The 14,512-nt window shown below is 49.2% G+C and overlaps 1 protein-coding gene across 4 annotated transcripts in view; it reads left to right on the forward strand.

Annotated features, from left to right (window-relative positions):
* The window catches only part of ERI3 (ERI1 exoribonuclease family member 3), a 251,599-nt gene that overhangs the window by 87,562 nt on the left and 149,525 nt on the right, over positions 1-14,512 (forward strand). The gene's annotated exons all lie outside the window — the stretch shown is intronic.

Below are 14,512 nucleotides of genomic sequence, written 5' to 3' on the forward strand. Positions count from 1 at the left end.
GCATCACCGGGGCTTGATGTGCCATTGAATCGAACGGTTTTGGTTACTAGCCCTGTCCTGATAATTAGGGACTTGGTAAACAGAACTTGCATGAAAACAGCTCTGCAGAATTTGGTGTTTTACTTCGGCTTTTTGTTTTATTGTTTTAAATGACAACAGGAGTGACAGGCCGAGCAGCAGCAAAAGGACAGTTTGCATGATCTACTCCATCAAACAGGGTAGAACATGAACTTAACAAGGGATGCGGGCAGCACGTTCCCCATTGAACTTGTCAAGGGAATCTTGCATTCCCTGCTGTCAGAGCAAATCTTTTGGCTGATTGCTGGGCCTCTGTAAATGAAATCTGAAAGCACGTTGGGGCATTCTGCAGTTCAGTGACCATTAATGATCGCCATTTGAAGTTCACTAAACTTCTGGTGAATGGATAGCAGCTATATAACCAGCAGGTTGATTGGTTTAAAAAAAAAAAAAAAAAAAAAGAAGACCAAAACAAAAAAAACCCCAAACCCCACATGAAACCCTCTGCGCCATGATGTTCGATGTTAACTGGCTGAGCCCCAAGCTGTGCTCTGCCTCTTGGCCCTAAGACAGATAAATTATGGCTGTTTGCAGTAGTCCTAGGCTCCCTGGTTTAGCAGGTTAGGAGTCTGGGTTCATCATAATCCAGTTAGACATGCGGGCAAGGGCTTTTCATGGATCTTATTTCAGCTGATAGTCTAAGCCCTCACTGAGCACTATCAGCGAAGCAGCATAGCACAGGGCTACAGTGGGAGAGGGAGGGAAAGAATTGCTTAGCGTACCTCTCTCCCGGCTCTGCACTTTGCATCGAGGGCTCATGGGCTGGGATTGGGAGGCTGACTGCTGCCAGAGCCCCCTATGCAGGAGCTCATCTCTTTCAGGCTGTTTAGCAGAGAGTGCTCACTAGCTGGTCCCATTCGTCCTCAGCCCGACTGGGAGCTGACTCAGCTTGAGAGGGAAATGAGTTGCTGGTCCCTCTCCACGTGACTAAAAGTTCATCTCCTTGGGATCATTACTTAATAAACAGATGCTTCACCCCTTGGGGTGGCTCCTCTCTCAGCTCCCTGTTCTTGAGGGGTGTTCAAACACTGGCCTAGGTAAACATTTTGCCAAGGTGTGGCCTTCTCTAGTACTGCAGAGAGAGTATGGGGTAACCAAGGACCTGGATTTCCTCCCAGCTGCTCAGTTCTCCTGCAGTCCCCTGACACGTTCCTAGCCCCTCACATAGGAAGGCAGTGCATCTGTTGCGTAGGGGAATACCCTGGGCATAGGGAGACCTGGCTGTGACCTCAGGCAAGTCCCTTAATTCGTGAGTCATCTGCCTGCACCTATGACCTGATCCCCCAGAGGAAAATCTTGGTCAAGCTGCTGGGATTTATGTGAAATGGCCAGTCTCTAGGGCATGGCTCACGCAGAGACTCAGGTTTCAAATGTGAAGAAAACGATGTATTTGAGTTTATACAAAGTATGTAACTAGACCAGTCTTCCCCCTGCACGGGGAAACCTCTAGAATGGGCCTGCATTTGAGTTCATTGGTAATAGAAGACTACCGAATAAAAGGAATTACTGCCACAAACTTAAGTAAGCCCAAAGAGTGGGAGCATGTGACTTAAAAAATTACAAGCACATTTCAACGTCTGGGTGTGCGCATGGATACACAACTTTCAGCCCAAGCAGTTCCACTGGGCTTCAGTGCCGCTACTTCTGTGCCTCGACTTGGGCATGTGCCTTAGTAGCTTGCTGAAATGGGGCCACTGGCACTTTCTGATCACCGTCCCCCGTCCAGCAACCCTGTGATGCAAGTCCCGAAACCTCCCACTTACCAGTGGTGTCAGCCTGGGGTTACCATCTCTGCTTGGAAAGGCGTGAAGTTGGTTGATGAAAGTGCATGGACCATAGTAGTATAATAATTCTGCCAAAGGTGCCTTTATATACTGCTTCAAAATAACCGCCAGTCCGAAGTCCCAAGGTGTGTGTTGGGAGCAATTTCCTCCAGCACTGAGTACGTTTTTGGGATGGACTTAGTTTATTAGTGGTCTCTGGAAAAGGGTCTTAAATTGCATTGTGTATTGGGATGAGTTGAGTAAGAGAGACTGCACAGTACAGGACTCAGCAGCTGTGGTGGAACAAAACACAATGGAAAAGGAGGGGAGCATTGTCTTTTGCGTCAACAATGCCCCAAATTGACACACAATCTGTTAGTGGTGTTCTGTTTGCTTCGCCCAGTGAGCCATGCATCTTGCTGTGCAGAAGGTCCACGCTGTGTTTGCATGCTGCCTTTTTAAATGCAAACTGGGCCGCTGAGGCTGCTCTTCGGTCTCCAGCGTTTTGCTTAGATATCAAAGTCCCTCTGCTGACTCTGAAAGCAGCCTGGGAATTCGTTCACACACTCTGACCTTGTGTGCCCTACTGATGGTGTCGCAAATGAGGTCGCGTGTAGCAAGATGAGTTGTCCACCTGCCCATTCTTATCCCTCTGAACCAGCATATTTGTGATGCTCTCTCTCTGCACTGGTAGGAGACTCAGAGGAGCTAGTTTTAATTGAGAGCTTTAGTTTAACTTTATACATAGCAGGAAATTCTAATGCTTTACGTGTACGTTACAGACCGGCCTGACAGCGTGTGCTGTCAGAAGAACGAGCCGAGGTTTGGTTCTGAGGCTCGCTTCTCAGGCCAACAGAAGGGGTGGGCTGGGGCCTGGGTCACTGAGGCCCCATGCTTGTTGCTCCGTAGCAAACCCTTGTGTTTGAGGTACCAGCTGCGTTGGGGGACAGCTATTTCCTTTGGCTCTCCTCCACCAGGGAAGGTTGTTGGGATGCTGGGCCTTGGGATGGGCAGAGCTGTCTTGCGCTGAGGACAAAAGCCAAAGGAAAAATCGCTCCATGCATCTGAAAGCACTGACAGAAGTTTGACTCCCCCCCTCCCCTCCCCCGCCTGCTAATGTGTCCCCTCCACCAAGCCTAATCGCTGCTTGCTGACATTTGTAATGTCACTGAGCGATCTTGTATCTTTAGTGAACTGTCAATGCAGAGAGGACTCGGGGCAGGGAGTTTATCGCGCCCTTTGCTGTGATTAGATAAGTATTCAGGGAGGGCTGCCAAGGAGAGGGGCTTTATTAGAATGCGTCCGTATATCAGATAGCCCCTAAGCCCCCTCGCCAGAGAGAACCACTGAGCAGCGCTGTACCATCTACCCGCTTCCATTGTGCTTCTGTCTGAATCTTTTCTTCAACAGCAGAGGTTCGGTGGGTCAGGGTTAAGCTGCCGTAACGGAGCTGTGTACTCCCAGCTGGGAGCTCCGGACTGCAATAGCGGAGGGTGCTTGCAGACCAGGGTTGAGGGGTATTGGGGTAGCTGTGCGTGGCTGGGGCCCAGGAGTGGAATAGGAAGAGGGGCTGCGGGTTAGGGCTGAAGTACACTGGCAGAGCTGGGTGTAGCAAAGCTTTGCATGTCTCTTTCACCTCAGCGCCAAATTGTACCCAGAATAAATACAACCAAGTTTATTGACCATAGTCTGCAGTGTGTCTTTTGTGCTTACATAGTGCTTTCCATCTTTAGATCTCAAATCCCGTTATGAAGGTTGTGGATGTATCATGTTACAGCTGAGGCTGAGAGGTGAAGTGACTTGCCCAGGGTCACACAGTGAGTCAGTAGTGAGGCAGACTAGGCCAGCTGGCTCCCAGCCCTCCGCTCGCTCCATTAGACCAGTGGTTCTCAAAATTATTTGATGGCACCCCCCTTCTCAGTGTCGGTAGTAGCTCACACACACGCACCCCCACCACACTAGTACATACATTAATATATGCAGCAGGGGTGCTTCACTTGAATCAGTTTTCACTTCTTTGTTTTTCTGAATTGGGTTTTTTTTCTGTTGCACAAATGGGCCAACGATCCATTGTCATAAGAGCAAAAGCAAAACTGCAATTGTGGCGTGCTTACAATTAAATGTGCACCCCGTGTCGTAGCAAACAGATTTTTAACATACAGATGGCAATGACTTTGTATAAGGCTATGCCAGCTTAACAGAAATCCCTCAAAACGCCCGGCGTCATCTAGAGGCAAATGCACAGCGCCAGCTGACGACCTGAGGTGTCTGGAGCAGTGATTCTCAAACTTTCCAGACTACTGCACCCCTTTTAGGAGGCTGATTTGTCTTGCGTACCCCCAAGTTTCAGCTCACTTAAAACCCACTTGCTTACAAAATCAGACATAAAAATAAAAAATTGTCACAGCACCCTATTACTGACAAATTTGCTGACTTTCTCATTTTTACCATGTAATTATAAAATAAATCGTGACACCCCCCCCAGGTTGAAAAACACTGATATAGTACATAGAACAGTAGAAACAAGTCATTGTTAAGACTTTGATTGTGTCATGGAAGTCACGGAATCCGTGGCTTCCAGAGACCCCCGTGACATTTTCTGCACAAGGGCTGGAGCTGTCAGCAGGCAGCCCCGCAGCTCTCAGCCGCAGCTGGTGGCGGGCCCCCAGCAGCTCCTCGTCGCAGGGCAGCAGGGGGACCCTGCAGCTCCCAGCCCCGGTGGGTGGTGGGAGCCCCCTTGCAGCTGCCCAGCCCTCGCGGACGGCGGGAGCTCCCCAGCAGCGGCCCAGGCATGGGGGACCCCAGAGCCCCCAACCACTGTGGGTGCTGGACCCTCCTCCCTCCCCCATTTTGTCAGGGATATTTTTAGTAAAAATCATGGACAGGTCATGGGCTTCCATGAATTTTTGTTTGTTGCCAGTGATCTCTCCCTGATTTTTTACTAAAAATATCTGTGACGACAATCTGAGCCTTAGTCATTGTCTGTATGCAATTTTAGTTTGTACTGACTTTGATGGTGCTTCTCACGTAGCCTGTTGTAAAACTGGGCAAATCTCTAGATGAGTTGATGTACCCCCTGGAAGACCTTGGCGTACCCCGGTTGAGAACTACTGGTCTGGAGGAATCAGCGTTGCTAGTTATTCATTGCTGTGGGTAAAATGTGTGCAGTAAGTTACTGCCCCTAAGGCTGCTCACGCCCTCTGCCCCCACCCCCCAAATACATTCCGCGCCCCCCCCCAGTGTGAAAACCTCTGCACTAGACTACTGCTGCCCTACCCAGCAAGCTAGAATCAAATTATTTTCCAAAGAGTATCATCAGTTAGCTTAGACTGTAATAAAAATCATTCTGTATGTAGTATTTATTGTAACACGAGGGAAGGCTTTTGCTTAGGCTTGCCCCCTGCTCCTTTCTCAGGCTTTGTGGTTTCTCATGACAACTCCTGTTTAGGTTAGTGATCTGCTAGGTCAGATCGGGCGTCCTGTCCATGGTAAACCTCCATGTTAAGGATTTAGAGCCAGGGGCATGCTAGGCTGCAACTCAGTGTCTCTTGAGATGTAAGGGTAACAAAGGACTTGTTCTAGAAATGGAAAGACAGCATTAATAAAGGGCAGCCAACAGCCTGACACCGCAGTGAGTTAATGCTGCCTGAAGGGGTAAAAGCTTGTACAAATACATCAAAAGAGGGTGTAGTCCAAGAGAAAAAGGAGACCCAGCTATTTGTGGGGAGGGTTGAAGTTAATGATGAGTCTGAAATGTGTGATCACTCAGGTACTCTTTAAAAACTGGCTTGAGCAAGAACAACAGTCGAGAAAGAGGCATGGACAATTCAGAAGGTAATGAAGGCCATAGCAACATAACTGTGGTTTGAGAACAGGTAGGACAGTACTTGGCCCTGCTGGATCTGAGAGTCCCCAGTTAAGGTTGCAGAAGCTATTCCTCGGTGTACACTGACATATGCTGACTTCTCGTCGCTCTTGTAAAGCGCAAAGACTTATCGGGAAGCGTTTTCTCTTGTGTGGCTAGTGAGTTTTCCTTGGACTGTTTTTATTTTCTCTTCCAAAAATCTCCCTTGTCATGGCGCTAAACCTCCCTGCGGACAAAGCTTTGAGCTTGTTTTGTGAAGAAATGTGAACGTTCCCAGGTGGTGATGAGATGTCCCGAGACGCTATAGTAGCAGGTGCTTTAGAAATATGCTTGGGGTGAGATCCTGGCCCCATGGAAACCAATTGGAGTTTTACCTTTGCCTTCGGTGGGGGCAGGATTTTTAACCCCCTTCGCTTTTGAACCCCTTCCTCTGGAGATGCGTCTCAGCTTGTTCTAATGATGATCTCCTGCAAGGGTTGTGACGTGTTCCAGGCACCTCCCCATTGTAGTATCCGCCAATCTGAGTAGCTGCAGCCTCCTGCTTTGCTGGAGAGGTTTGTGAAGGGGCGCTGATTCCCTCTTTGGGACTGCCTCACCCTAATCCTGTGAGGAAGAAACAAAGAGCAGGTGGCTGTGAAGGGATAACAGTCTGAGGCTTAGCACTGTAGAAACAGAAAATTCCCCTATCAGATTCCGTCAACCTGAACTTCTGTCAGGATGACCCCTGACCCCACTGCCCCCCGAGATAGGTTCCCTCTTGTACAGGGTGAAGGGTACGTGGTGATGTAGTATTTTCCAAGTAGCATGTGCCATGGCCTGTAATTATGTCAGTACCGAGATAATTCAGTGACAGATGCTATAGAAAAACCTAGGACAATGTGCAGTAATTTCTTTGCTGGAGAATTTTTAGATCCATATTTATATCCACAGATCCAGGTGAAATGCTGTGACCTTTCAGGGGGCAATCCAGACCAGTGAGGGGTTGTCACCCCTGCCCTGCCCCCTGGGGTGCCTCACAATGCCTTGTTGCTGTAGCTCCCACCTGGGCCACTCACAAGCAGCCTTTTAGCATGTAACTCTCAGCCTGAGTGTCTGTGTGCCCAGCCCTCTCCTGGACAGTTCAGATAACAAAGGTCCATTGACCCTGTAAGGGGACAATATACAACAACTTGCCACCTTAAATGGAGTTACCCACACAGTTCACAACACAGGATTAACTGCCAAGAGAGAGGTTTGACGTGTGTACAAGTATTAAGGCATTAAAGTCAGAAATGGGTACAAGAAAAATAAAGATAAAATGCTTCCTAGTACTCAAACTTTACAAACTAGGCTTGGTTCAAGATAAAAGTCTTACCACACACTTCCAACTGCGTTACTGACCAGCCTGCAGAGCAGGTCCCTCCCAAAGTTAAAGAGCTGGATTCATTTGTCATCTTAGATGCAAAAGAGAGAGAGGGGCAGGGAGCAAGAACTTGGGATGGTTTTGTCCCTTCTCTTGTATAATTCAGTCCCACTTTGAAATGCATTTCCTTGAGAGTGACCCCCTAGGTCAGTGATTTTCAACCTATTTATTATTGTGGGCTGCACATGGGGCCCACAACGTGTTATGTGGGCCGCATCCAATACTACCTGTATGGCCCTGAGGATGTCACATGGACTGCAGCTGTGTGCTGATTAGGCCGCAGGTTGAGAACCGCTGCTCGAGACGAAGTTCTTTCCAGCTCAGCGCCAGGAGACATGGAGCCTCGTAAGGGGAAAATTTGCTCAGTTGTTTGGTAAGATGCAGATCTGTTTGTTTGTCCCTGACCCCCTTTCCTTGCCAAAGAATGGCCACTTGATAGGTGATGGCCCATCAGCTTTGATGGCACCTGGCCAGCGACAGCTTGTACTTTGTCTTTGAGAAACAGGTTTACCCATTTTCCAGACTTGTCAGTTAAACACACTTCAGTCATGATTCCAGCATATGTTCATACCTTTACTTATATTGTTGCTACGTGCATTTCACCATGATATTACTGACAAGCAAGATATTCGTTTTCAAATGATACCTCACAAGGCACAATATTCTGTACAAAGATTATTTCAGTAGTGTGTGGGGTGCGAACACAGGGGTGCTTTTGCTTACAGGCGCAGCCCAGGGTTTTGAAGAAATTAGCTAGTGATGTTACCAAACCATTGACAGTTGTTATTTTTAAAGTCACGGGGAGCTAGGGAGTTATCAGATGAAAAAAGCAAATATGGTCTCAACCTTCCAGCAGGGGGCACTGTGCTGAAAAGGGGGCAGGGTGTGTGTGTCTCTGAGAAATGGTGCCTTTAAGTCTGTTGTGTGCCTGGGTGCCTGAAAGTTGCTTTCAGGTAGTATAATCCCGGGAGAACCTGTCCAAACTGTGAACTGTTATTTCACGGGTTTATGCATATCTCGTGATTGGATAGTGTGACATTTGTCAAACGCATGGCAAGGCTAGAAACGGTCAAAAGAAAAGCAAGGTACAGCACCTGCAAAGCAAACCTCTAAACCCACAATTAGGGGCTAGATCCTGCAAAGCACTTAAGCACATGCTTAGCTTTAAGCATGCATGTAGAGACTATTGCTTAATGTTCAGTACCTGTTGATGTGCTTTGCTGAATCACAGCTAGAGTGCTCAGCACCTGGCAGGATCGATCCCTGGCGGAGTGCTGCGAGATGCTCTCTTTCCATGCCTGCGGTATGCTCGCTCTGTCTACCTCTTTGAACTTTCAAGCCCTGGCTGTGAGACGCTTGACATTGGTGGGTCCGTCTCAGCCCCTCTGTGTTGTTTCAGCGCTCCGCTTGCTGTATTGTTCCTTATAGTGACAGTTCTCTTGGAGGCTTTTGATTTCCAAGAGTGCCAAAGCTCTGCACACATGACCAGCTTGGGTGGCATGTGACACGCTGCCCGGGGAATGGCAAAAAGGGCTAATCGCTGCCAGGGCATAGGTGTGTGGCTCTGATCCACAGGGCAGGTAAGCGTCTTGCCTTCCGGTGACAGAACACAGCCAGCCTTGCACCACTTCTCCTTTAAATCTGCTGTACAGCTGTCTGAACTCTGAAATTTCTTTCACTCTCTCCCTCGCCTTGTTAACATGTGTTGCCTTTGGGGTAATCAGGGAAAAAATATTATGTCCTTTTACAATTACCGGGTTTTGGAATATTAAAATGTCTCTCTGCATCGGCAGTGTTATTTTGATTGGTATTCTAACCTTTGACTAGCCCATAAAGCGAGCCGCTCTTCAAGCCAATATTGCAGGACTGAAATTTAATTCCGAAATGATTCTAGATAATAGGGAGACAGATAATATATGCATGAAGGATATTATGTTTGGACTAAATGCAGCAGGGCCAGGGCTTGGGAGTTGAATAATAGCCCAGAGTGAGTTATAATCTGTGGGACAGAAATACCTTACTGTCAGGGCCAGGAGACGAACTCTTAAATCAAAGGGAAGGAGAACAGCAGAGAGCCAGAGGATAGTCAGCTGAGATGGAAAGGGCATGCAGGAGAGGCCTTAAAGGAACAGCCCTCTCTGTCCCACTGCAGAGGGACAGTCACTCGGATTGCGGTGTAACTGGCAGTGCTGGGTAAAATTACGAAAGCGGGAGGTGGGTGGGATTCTGGTGTGGACAGGTCCCTCCCCTCACTCACAGAATGTTTCCACAGACTTTGTGCTTCAGTCTCCTAGAGGCTCTGAGCAAACGGCCTTAGGGGAAACACCTCCCTGTGTTTGAGTTTGGAATCTGCGTTTTGGCCAGTTGTTTTTTGTTAGGGCTCCAGCCTGAGTACGTGACCTTCGGGCCTCCTGTTGTCCGCTCTGGGTGTCTGGATCAGCCCCTGGGAAGGACGGTCTCCTGTCGGCCGCTGGCAAGCACCGTCGCTGGTGCGCTGGCTCATCCCAGGGCTGATCCGCCCCGGGGCTGAGGTGAGGTGGAACCGTTCCTGCTCCGGAAGCTTTGTGAAGCCACGTTATGTGTGTAGTCCTGTGTAGTTTAGCATGTCCATTGTCCGCCCCTTTGCGGTAAGGGTTTGTGCAGTGCTGTGGGGGCTGTTTTCAAAGCGGGGGTAGCACAATCACAGGAACGGTTTTCACTAAACAGCAGCTCCCCTTATGCGAATGGCCGGGACGCTGTGCTTACCGGCGACCTGTAACTCTCTGCAGCCTCTGTCTAACGTCCCCTCTGAAGGGGAAGGACACTTCTAGCAACAGCGCTAGTGCCTTATTGCCACACTCTCCTGTCTGGAGTGGGCTTGGGACCTGAACTGATAACCTGCCACCCCAGCGGAGCATGGCCATCCGAACTACGCGTCCTGAGTATCAGAAAAGTGCAGGTTTAACGGGGGGCAGGGACAGATGAGCCAGTGAGCGGAGATCCCAGAATGCCACTCCCAACACTGCCACGTAGGACATGTGTTCCCACTTCCTGAAGCTCTTCCTCTATGCAAGGAGATCATGCCGAGGGCTGAGTGTGTCCATCCCCACCGCGCACTGCAGCCAGCCCCTTGATAAACTTCATTCTGTTGTCAGTCCTGGAAAAAACAGCCCTGCAAAGCCATTGTGTTCTTGGCAGGGCGAGACATAAATACCTGTCTTGGAGAAAACCTACCTGAGAGCAAACCACGTGGCAGCCCCCTCACAGCCGAGCTCTGGATATGGTTCTAGGCATCAGTCCAAGGGAGTGTTACCTGGGGCATAACCTGGAGCAATGGGCTAAAGTAAGACAGGGAAATGTCAACTGGACTGTCCAGGGAAGTGTTCTTGGCACTGAGGTGGCTTAGGCTATGGTATAGTCTCCCCAGGGAGGTGATTGTCCCCCCATCGCTTGGGACGCTTTAAAGCTAGGCTGGGCAGTGCATTGGGAAACAGAATAAAGGGAGCAGCCTGCTTTGGGCTGGAGATTGAGTGGATGATCTGATAGTTCTTTGCCATCTCTGGCAGCTGTGATGATACAAATCGCACCTGTAGACACGAAGGATTTGGCTTAGACTAACAGGAGCCTGGATTGTCAGTTTGGGCTCTCACACTCAAAACTCCTCTTCCCGCAGTTTAAGAGCCTGACCCTGCAAACACTCGCCCAGGTGAGATGGGGTCTCACGCTGGTTTTGAGGCCTGGTCCAAGGGTGGTGGATTTTACATACCATGTGGATTGCTGGAAGTGCCCATTTCACGGCACGCAGGTTAAGGGCAGTCTCCACTTAAGCACTGGAACTCCTGATCATGTGGGGCTCAAATCAGAACTGCACTGTGGTGTGGGGTGTAGATTTGTTTGTGTTTGCTAGCCTGGGATTTTTATTGAATCTTAGAGAACAAGAAAAATTGCACATCTCAGGGCCCCACAACCGCCTGCCTGAACCTCCCAGAGAGTGGGCAAGAGACGTGAGTGATCCAAGAGGGTTGTATGATGCTGGAGTAGCTGGTTGAAATTCTCTGGCTCGTGTTATCCAGGAGGTCAGACTAAATGATCTGCATAGTCCCTTCTGGCCTTAAACTCTATGAATCTCTTAGAGAGGCCCCCAGTCAAACAAACGCTTGGAGAGCAAATAGCAAAACTCTATTTGAGGAGCAGTTATCAGGCACGTGGAGTTTCCATTCTGCCCAGTTTACAAGTGATTGCTGTTTTGACTCTATGACTGTGAGGACAAAGTTCCATTTTTGAGCTAAGTCACTGCAAAAAGGAACACTTTAATCCTATTAAACACAACCCTTTTGTTGCCTGTTTGCTCCTGTCTTTTAGGACATGTCTACTCTGGGCAAAGGTGTATTTTTTTGACATGTAACATCCTAGTGTAGACAAGGCAAATTGTAGTCCTTACGTGTTTGCTGGCTGAGGTGAACATTAGTCTCCCTCGAATGTTTATCTTGACCTGCTAACGCTGTGTAGAATTGCAGCTTGCCGTGTCTACACTAGGGTTTTAAAAACCCACCTTTTCTCCAGCTGAAGACAAGCCCTTAGTTGGGGTAAGGGTAGGAAAACCCCTGTAACAGTGATTCACGCTGCAGTGTAGTCTCTTCTAGCCCTTCTAGGAATAACCTGATTCTGTGCTATGAAAACAGCTGAGCCGATACCAAATTTAAATTCTGAAAAATCCAGTCCTGAGTCTCCAAACAGTTCCTTCCGAGCTGGGCTCTGGCCCGTCAAGTCTCCTGCTGCTGAGAATGTTGGTGCCACAGTTTAACTCCCTGGGAGATGAGGGTTCGAATGGAATCCCTGACAGATTTACATTGTGTCAGCACTACGTTGTCTATACTGCCATGGCTAGGTTGGCATAACCCAGCACTGTCGATGCAGCCTGCACCCACGGAGTGAAGTTAGCCTTAGCTATTGCAGGTCGGTTTGTTCCAGCGGCAGAGAAGGGATGGGGTTCACTGGCCTTCAAACTCTAATTTCCTAGAGTTCCCAGCCTGTGTCCCTCATTCTGTCTTTGTAAGGTGGCCGTTCTTGCAAAGGGCCTCTTGCCCATAGTTATGGTAACTGACCGGTATTGGGAAAGAGATTTTGTTGTGTGTATGTTCTTTGTTGCGTTTCTAATGCGAAGTGCCCCAGGTCATGATGTTTATATCAGGTAACATTCCATGTCAGATGGTGGTATTATTTATCATTCGTCTGATGGCAGTGTGCAGAGAATGTAACCAGGATCCGGGTCTCATTGTACTGTGTGCTACGCAGATACCAAGCAAGGGATGGTCCCTGCTTTGAAGATATTACGGTTTAAATAGACAAGGCAGAAAAGTGGTGGGAGGGGAAACCGAGGCATAGAGAGGGGTGAAGTGACTTGCCCCAGGTCAAACAGGGGGTCGGTGGCAGGGCCATGAATAGAACTTGGTCTCCTGATTCCCTGTGCAGTGGTCAATCCACTAGGTAGGAATGTAGACAGCTGTATGCACTTGTCAGTTTTATGCCCAAAATGCCTTTGGTATTTCAAACGCAGAGGGGCTAGAACATCGGTTATTGTGCACATTTCTAATATACATATGTTGCCATAGTTGGCAGGTGAAAGGCAGAGAAGCAGGTATGCAGATCCATGTGTAGTGCTTTCCACCTAAGAGCCATAGTGCTTAACGGCACCTAGCTCTGTGTACTCTGCATGCCTCACATCTATCGTCTGTGCCTAAGAACCACCTGGTTCCCATCTGGCTCCATTTGATGGGCTGTGTTGCTGCTCAGGTTAATTGCATAGCGCAGACCTCTGCATGCTGAATCTGGCTATTGCTGTCTGCACTGCAATCGGTCTGGCGAAGGGAAGAGTCAGAATATTCATCAGGTTTTTGTAATAGTTCTTTGTGTATGTGGCAAAGTGGAGCATTTCCCTGAGATGAATAAAAATCCAAACAGCCTGTGCCAGGAAATCTCCTTCCTCAGGTGGCAGGAAGAACATGCCAACTGGTTAGGGCCCGATTCTGCTCCTGCTTACACTGGGTTCAATCAGGAGTAACACTGGGGAACTCTGGCAAAATTGGTGTGAGTGAGTTCAGAATTAGGCCTTTAGCCTGATGATGAGAGTGACCGGTGCAGCCCTCTGATAGTCTAATGTATGCACAGCCATTGTGTCCCCTGGCTGTTAGCATAGTTGTTACACCCTGCGCTCTGTGTCTTACGGCACCAGCGGGAGCGACCCTATTTCTGAACGACCCACTGGAACCTGACGTGGGAGTTCTCGCAAACGCTGCCTTAGTCCAGCAGTCCGAAGCCGTACATTTCTCTAGACAGTTTTAGTGGGCCTTGTAAGTCTGGTAAACCACAGAACAGCTATTGAATTGTCACTCCAAAAACAGGAGCCAACAAACCCTGCTGAACTCGGTATCCCAGGAAATGCTTGTGTCTGCTGCCTCCCCTGCTGGGCTGAGTCCCCAAGCAGTTTGCCTCTAAAACCTGCCTTCAGACCACCACATGCCCCTATCAACACTTCCAGCAGCCCCCGGTGTCCTCTGCCCCGACCTGTGTTGCGGGGAAGCTGTTGTTTTCCTAGCTGCTGCTTTTCTGGGTTTTTCTGTGTACTGCAATCTGCTGAGAGGCTGCAGCGCGGTCTGCGTCCTCCTGTTGAAAGAGGGAAGCTTGACCCCACACCTGACACAGCCTCCCCCGCAGTCAATACTAGAGCAAGGCTAGAGGAGAAGGGATTAAAGGCAGGGCATGTTTTACAATAATCCTGCAACGTGTGTTGCATTCTAGGCCAGGCGGCAGTATGGAATGGCGAAATGCATGAAAGCTGGCCTTTTCCTGAATCCCCTGGGCCTAGAGAAGGGGTGAGGGCACCCCCACAGCTCAGCAGTCCCCGGGGGGCTCTGTGCAAGCACCCAAATTGCTTCCCAGTCACAGGTGACTTGATTCTGTTGGAAGAGTGGTGACAATACTGGGAAGGCAGAATGCTGTGTGACCTGCTTATCACATGGGGGCCAGTTTTACCTTCAGAGAAGTGAAGGGGATGGCAAGTCAGTCAGGTGCACGTTTGGAGGAGGGGGGAGGTGGGGAAGGAGGTTTAACAAGAGACCTGGAAATGAGCCCCACTTCCCCTCACTCTGGGGAAATGCTTTAAGTGAGGTTCTCCTCTGAAATGCGCCTGTGAAAATGGCCTCTTCTTCTGTAGCAGCCCCCTTTCTCCCAGGTGTGTCAGAGTCAGGTCTGCTAGCTTCAGGGACTAAAGTGTTACAAGTACGTGTTTCTGCTAGTCCTGCAGCACCAACATGGCTCTGCGAGAGGGAGCTAGAGCCTGCTGGCTCCCATATGGGCCCCAGAATTGCTCTGGGGTACAGTTACTGGGTCATTGAGTTACACTGGGCCACCCTGTGCACGGCTATC

Source organism: Lepidochelys kempii, chromosome 8 (genome assembly GCF_965140285.1).
Source record: "Lepidochelys kempii isolate rLepKem1 chromosome 8, rLepKem1.hap1, whole genome shotgun sequence".
Classification (NCBI taxonomy): Eukaryota; Metazoa; Chordata; order Testudines; family Cheloniidae; genus Lepidochelys; species Lepidochelys kempii.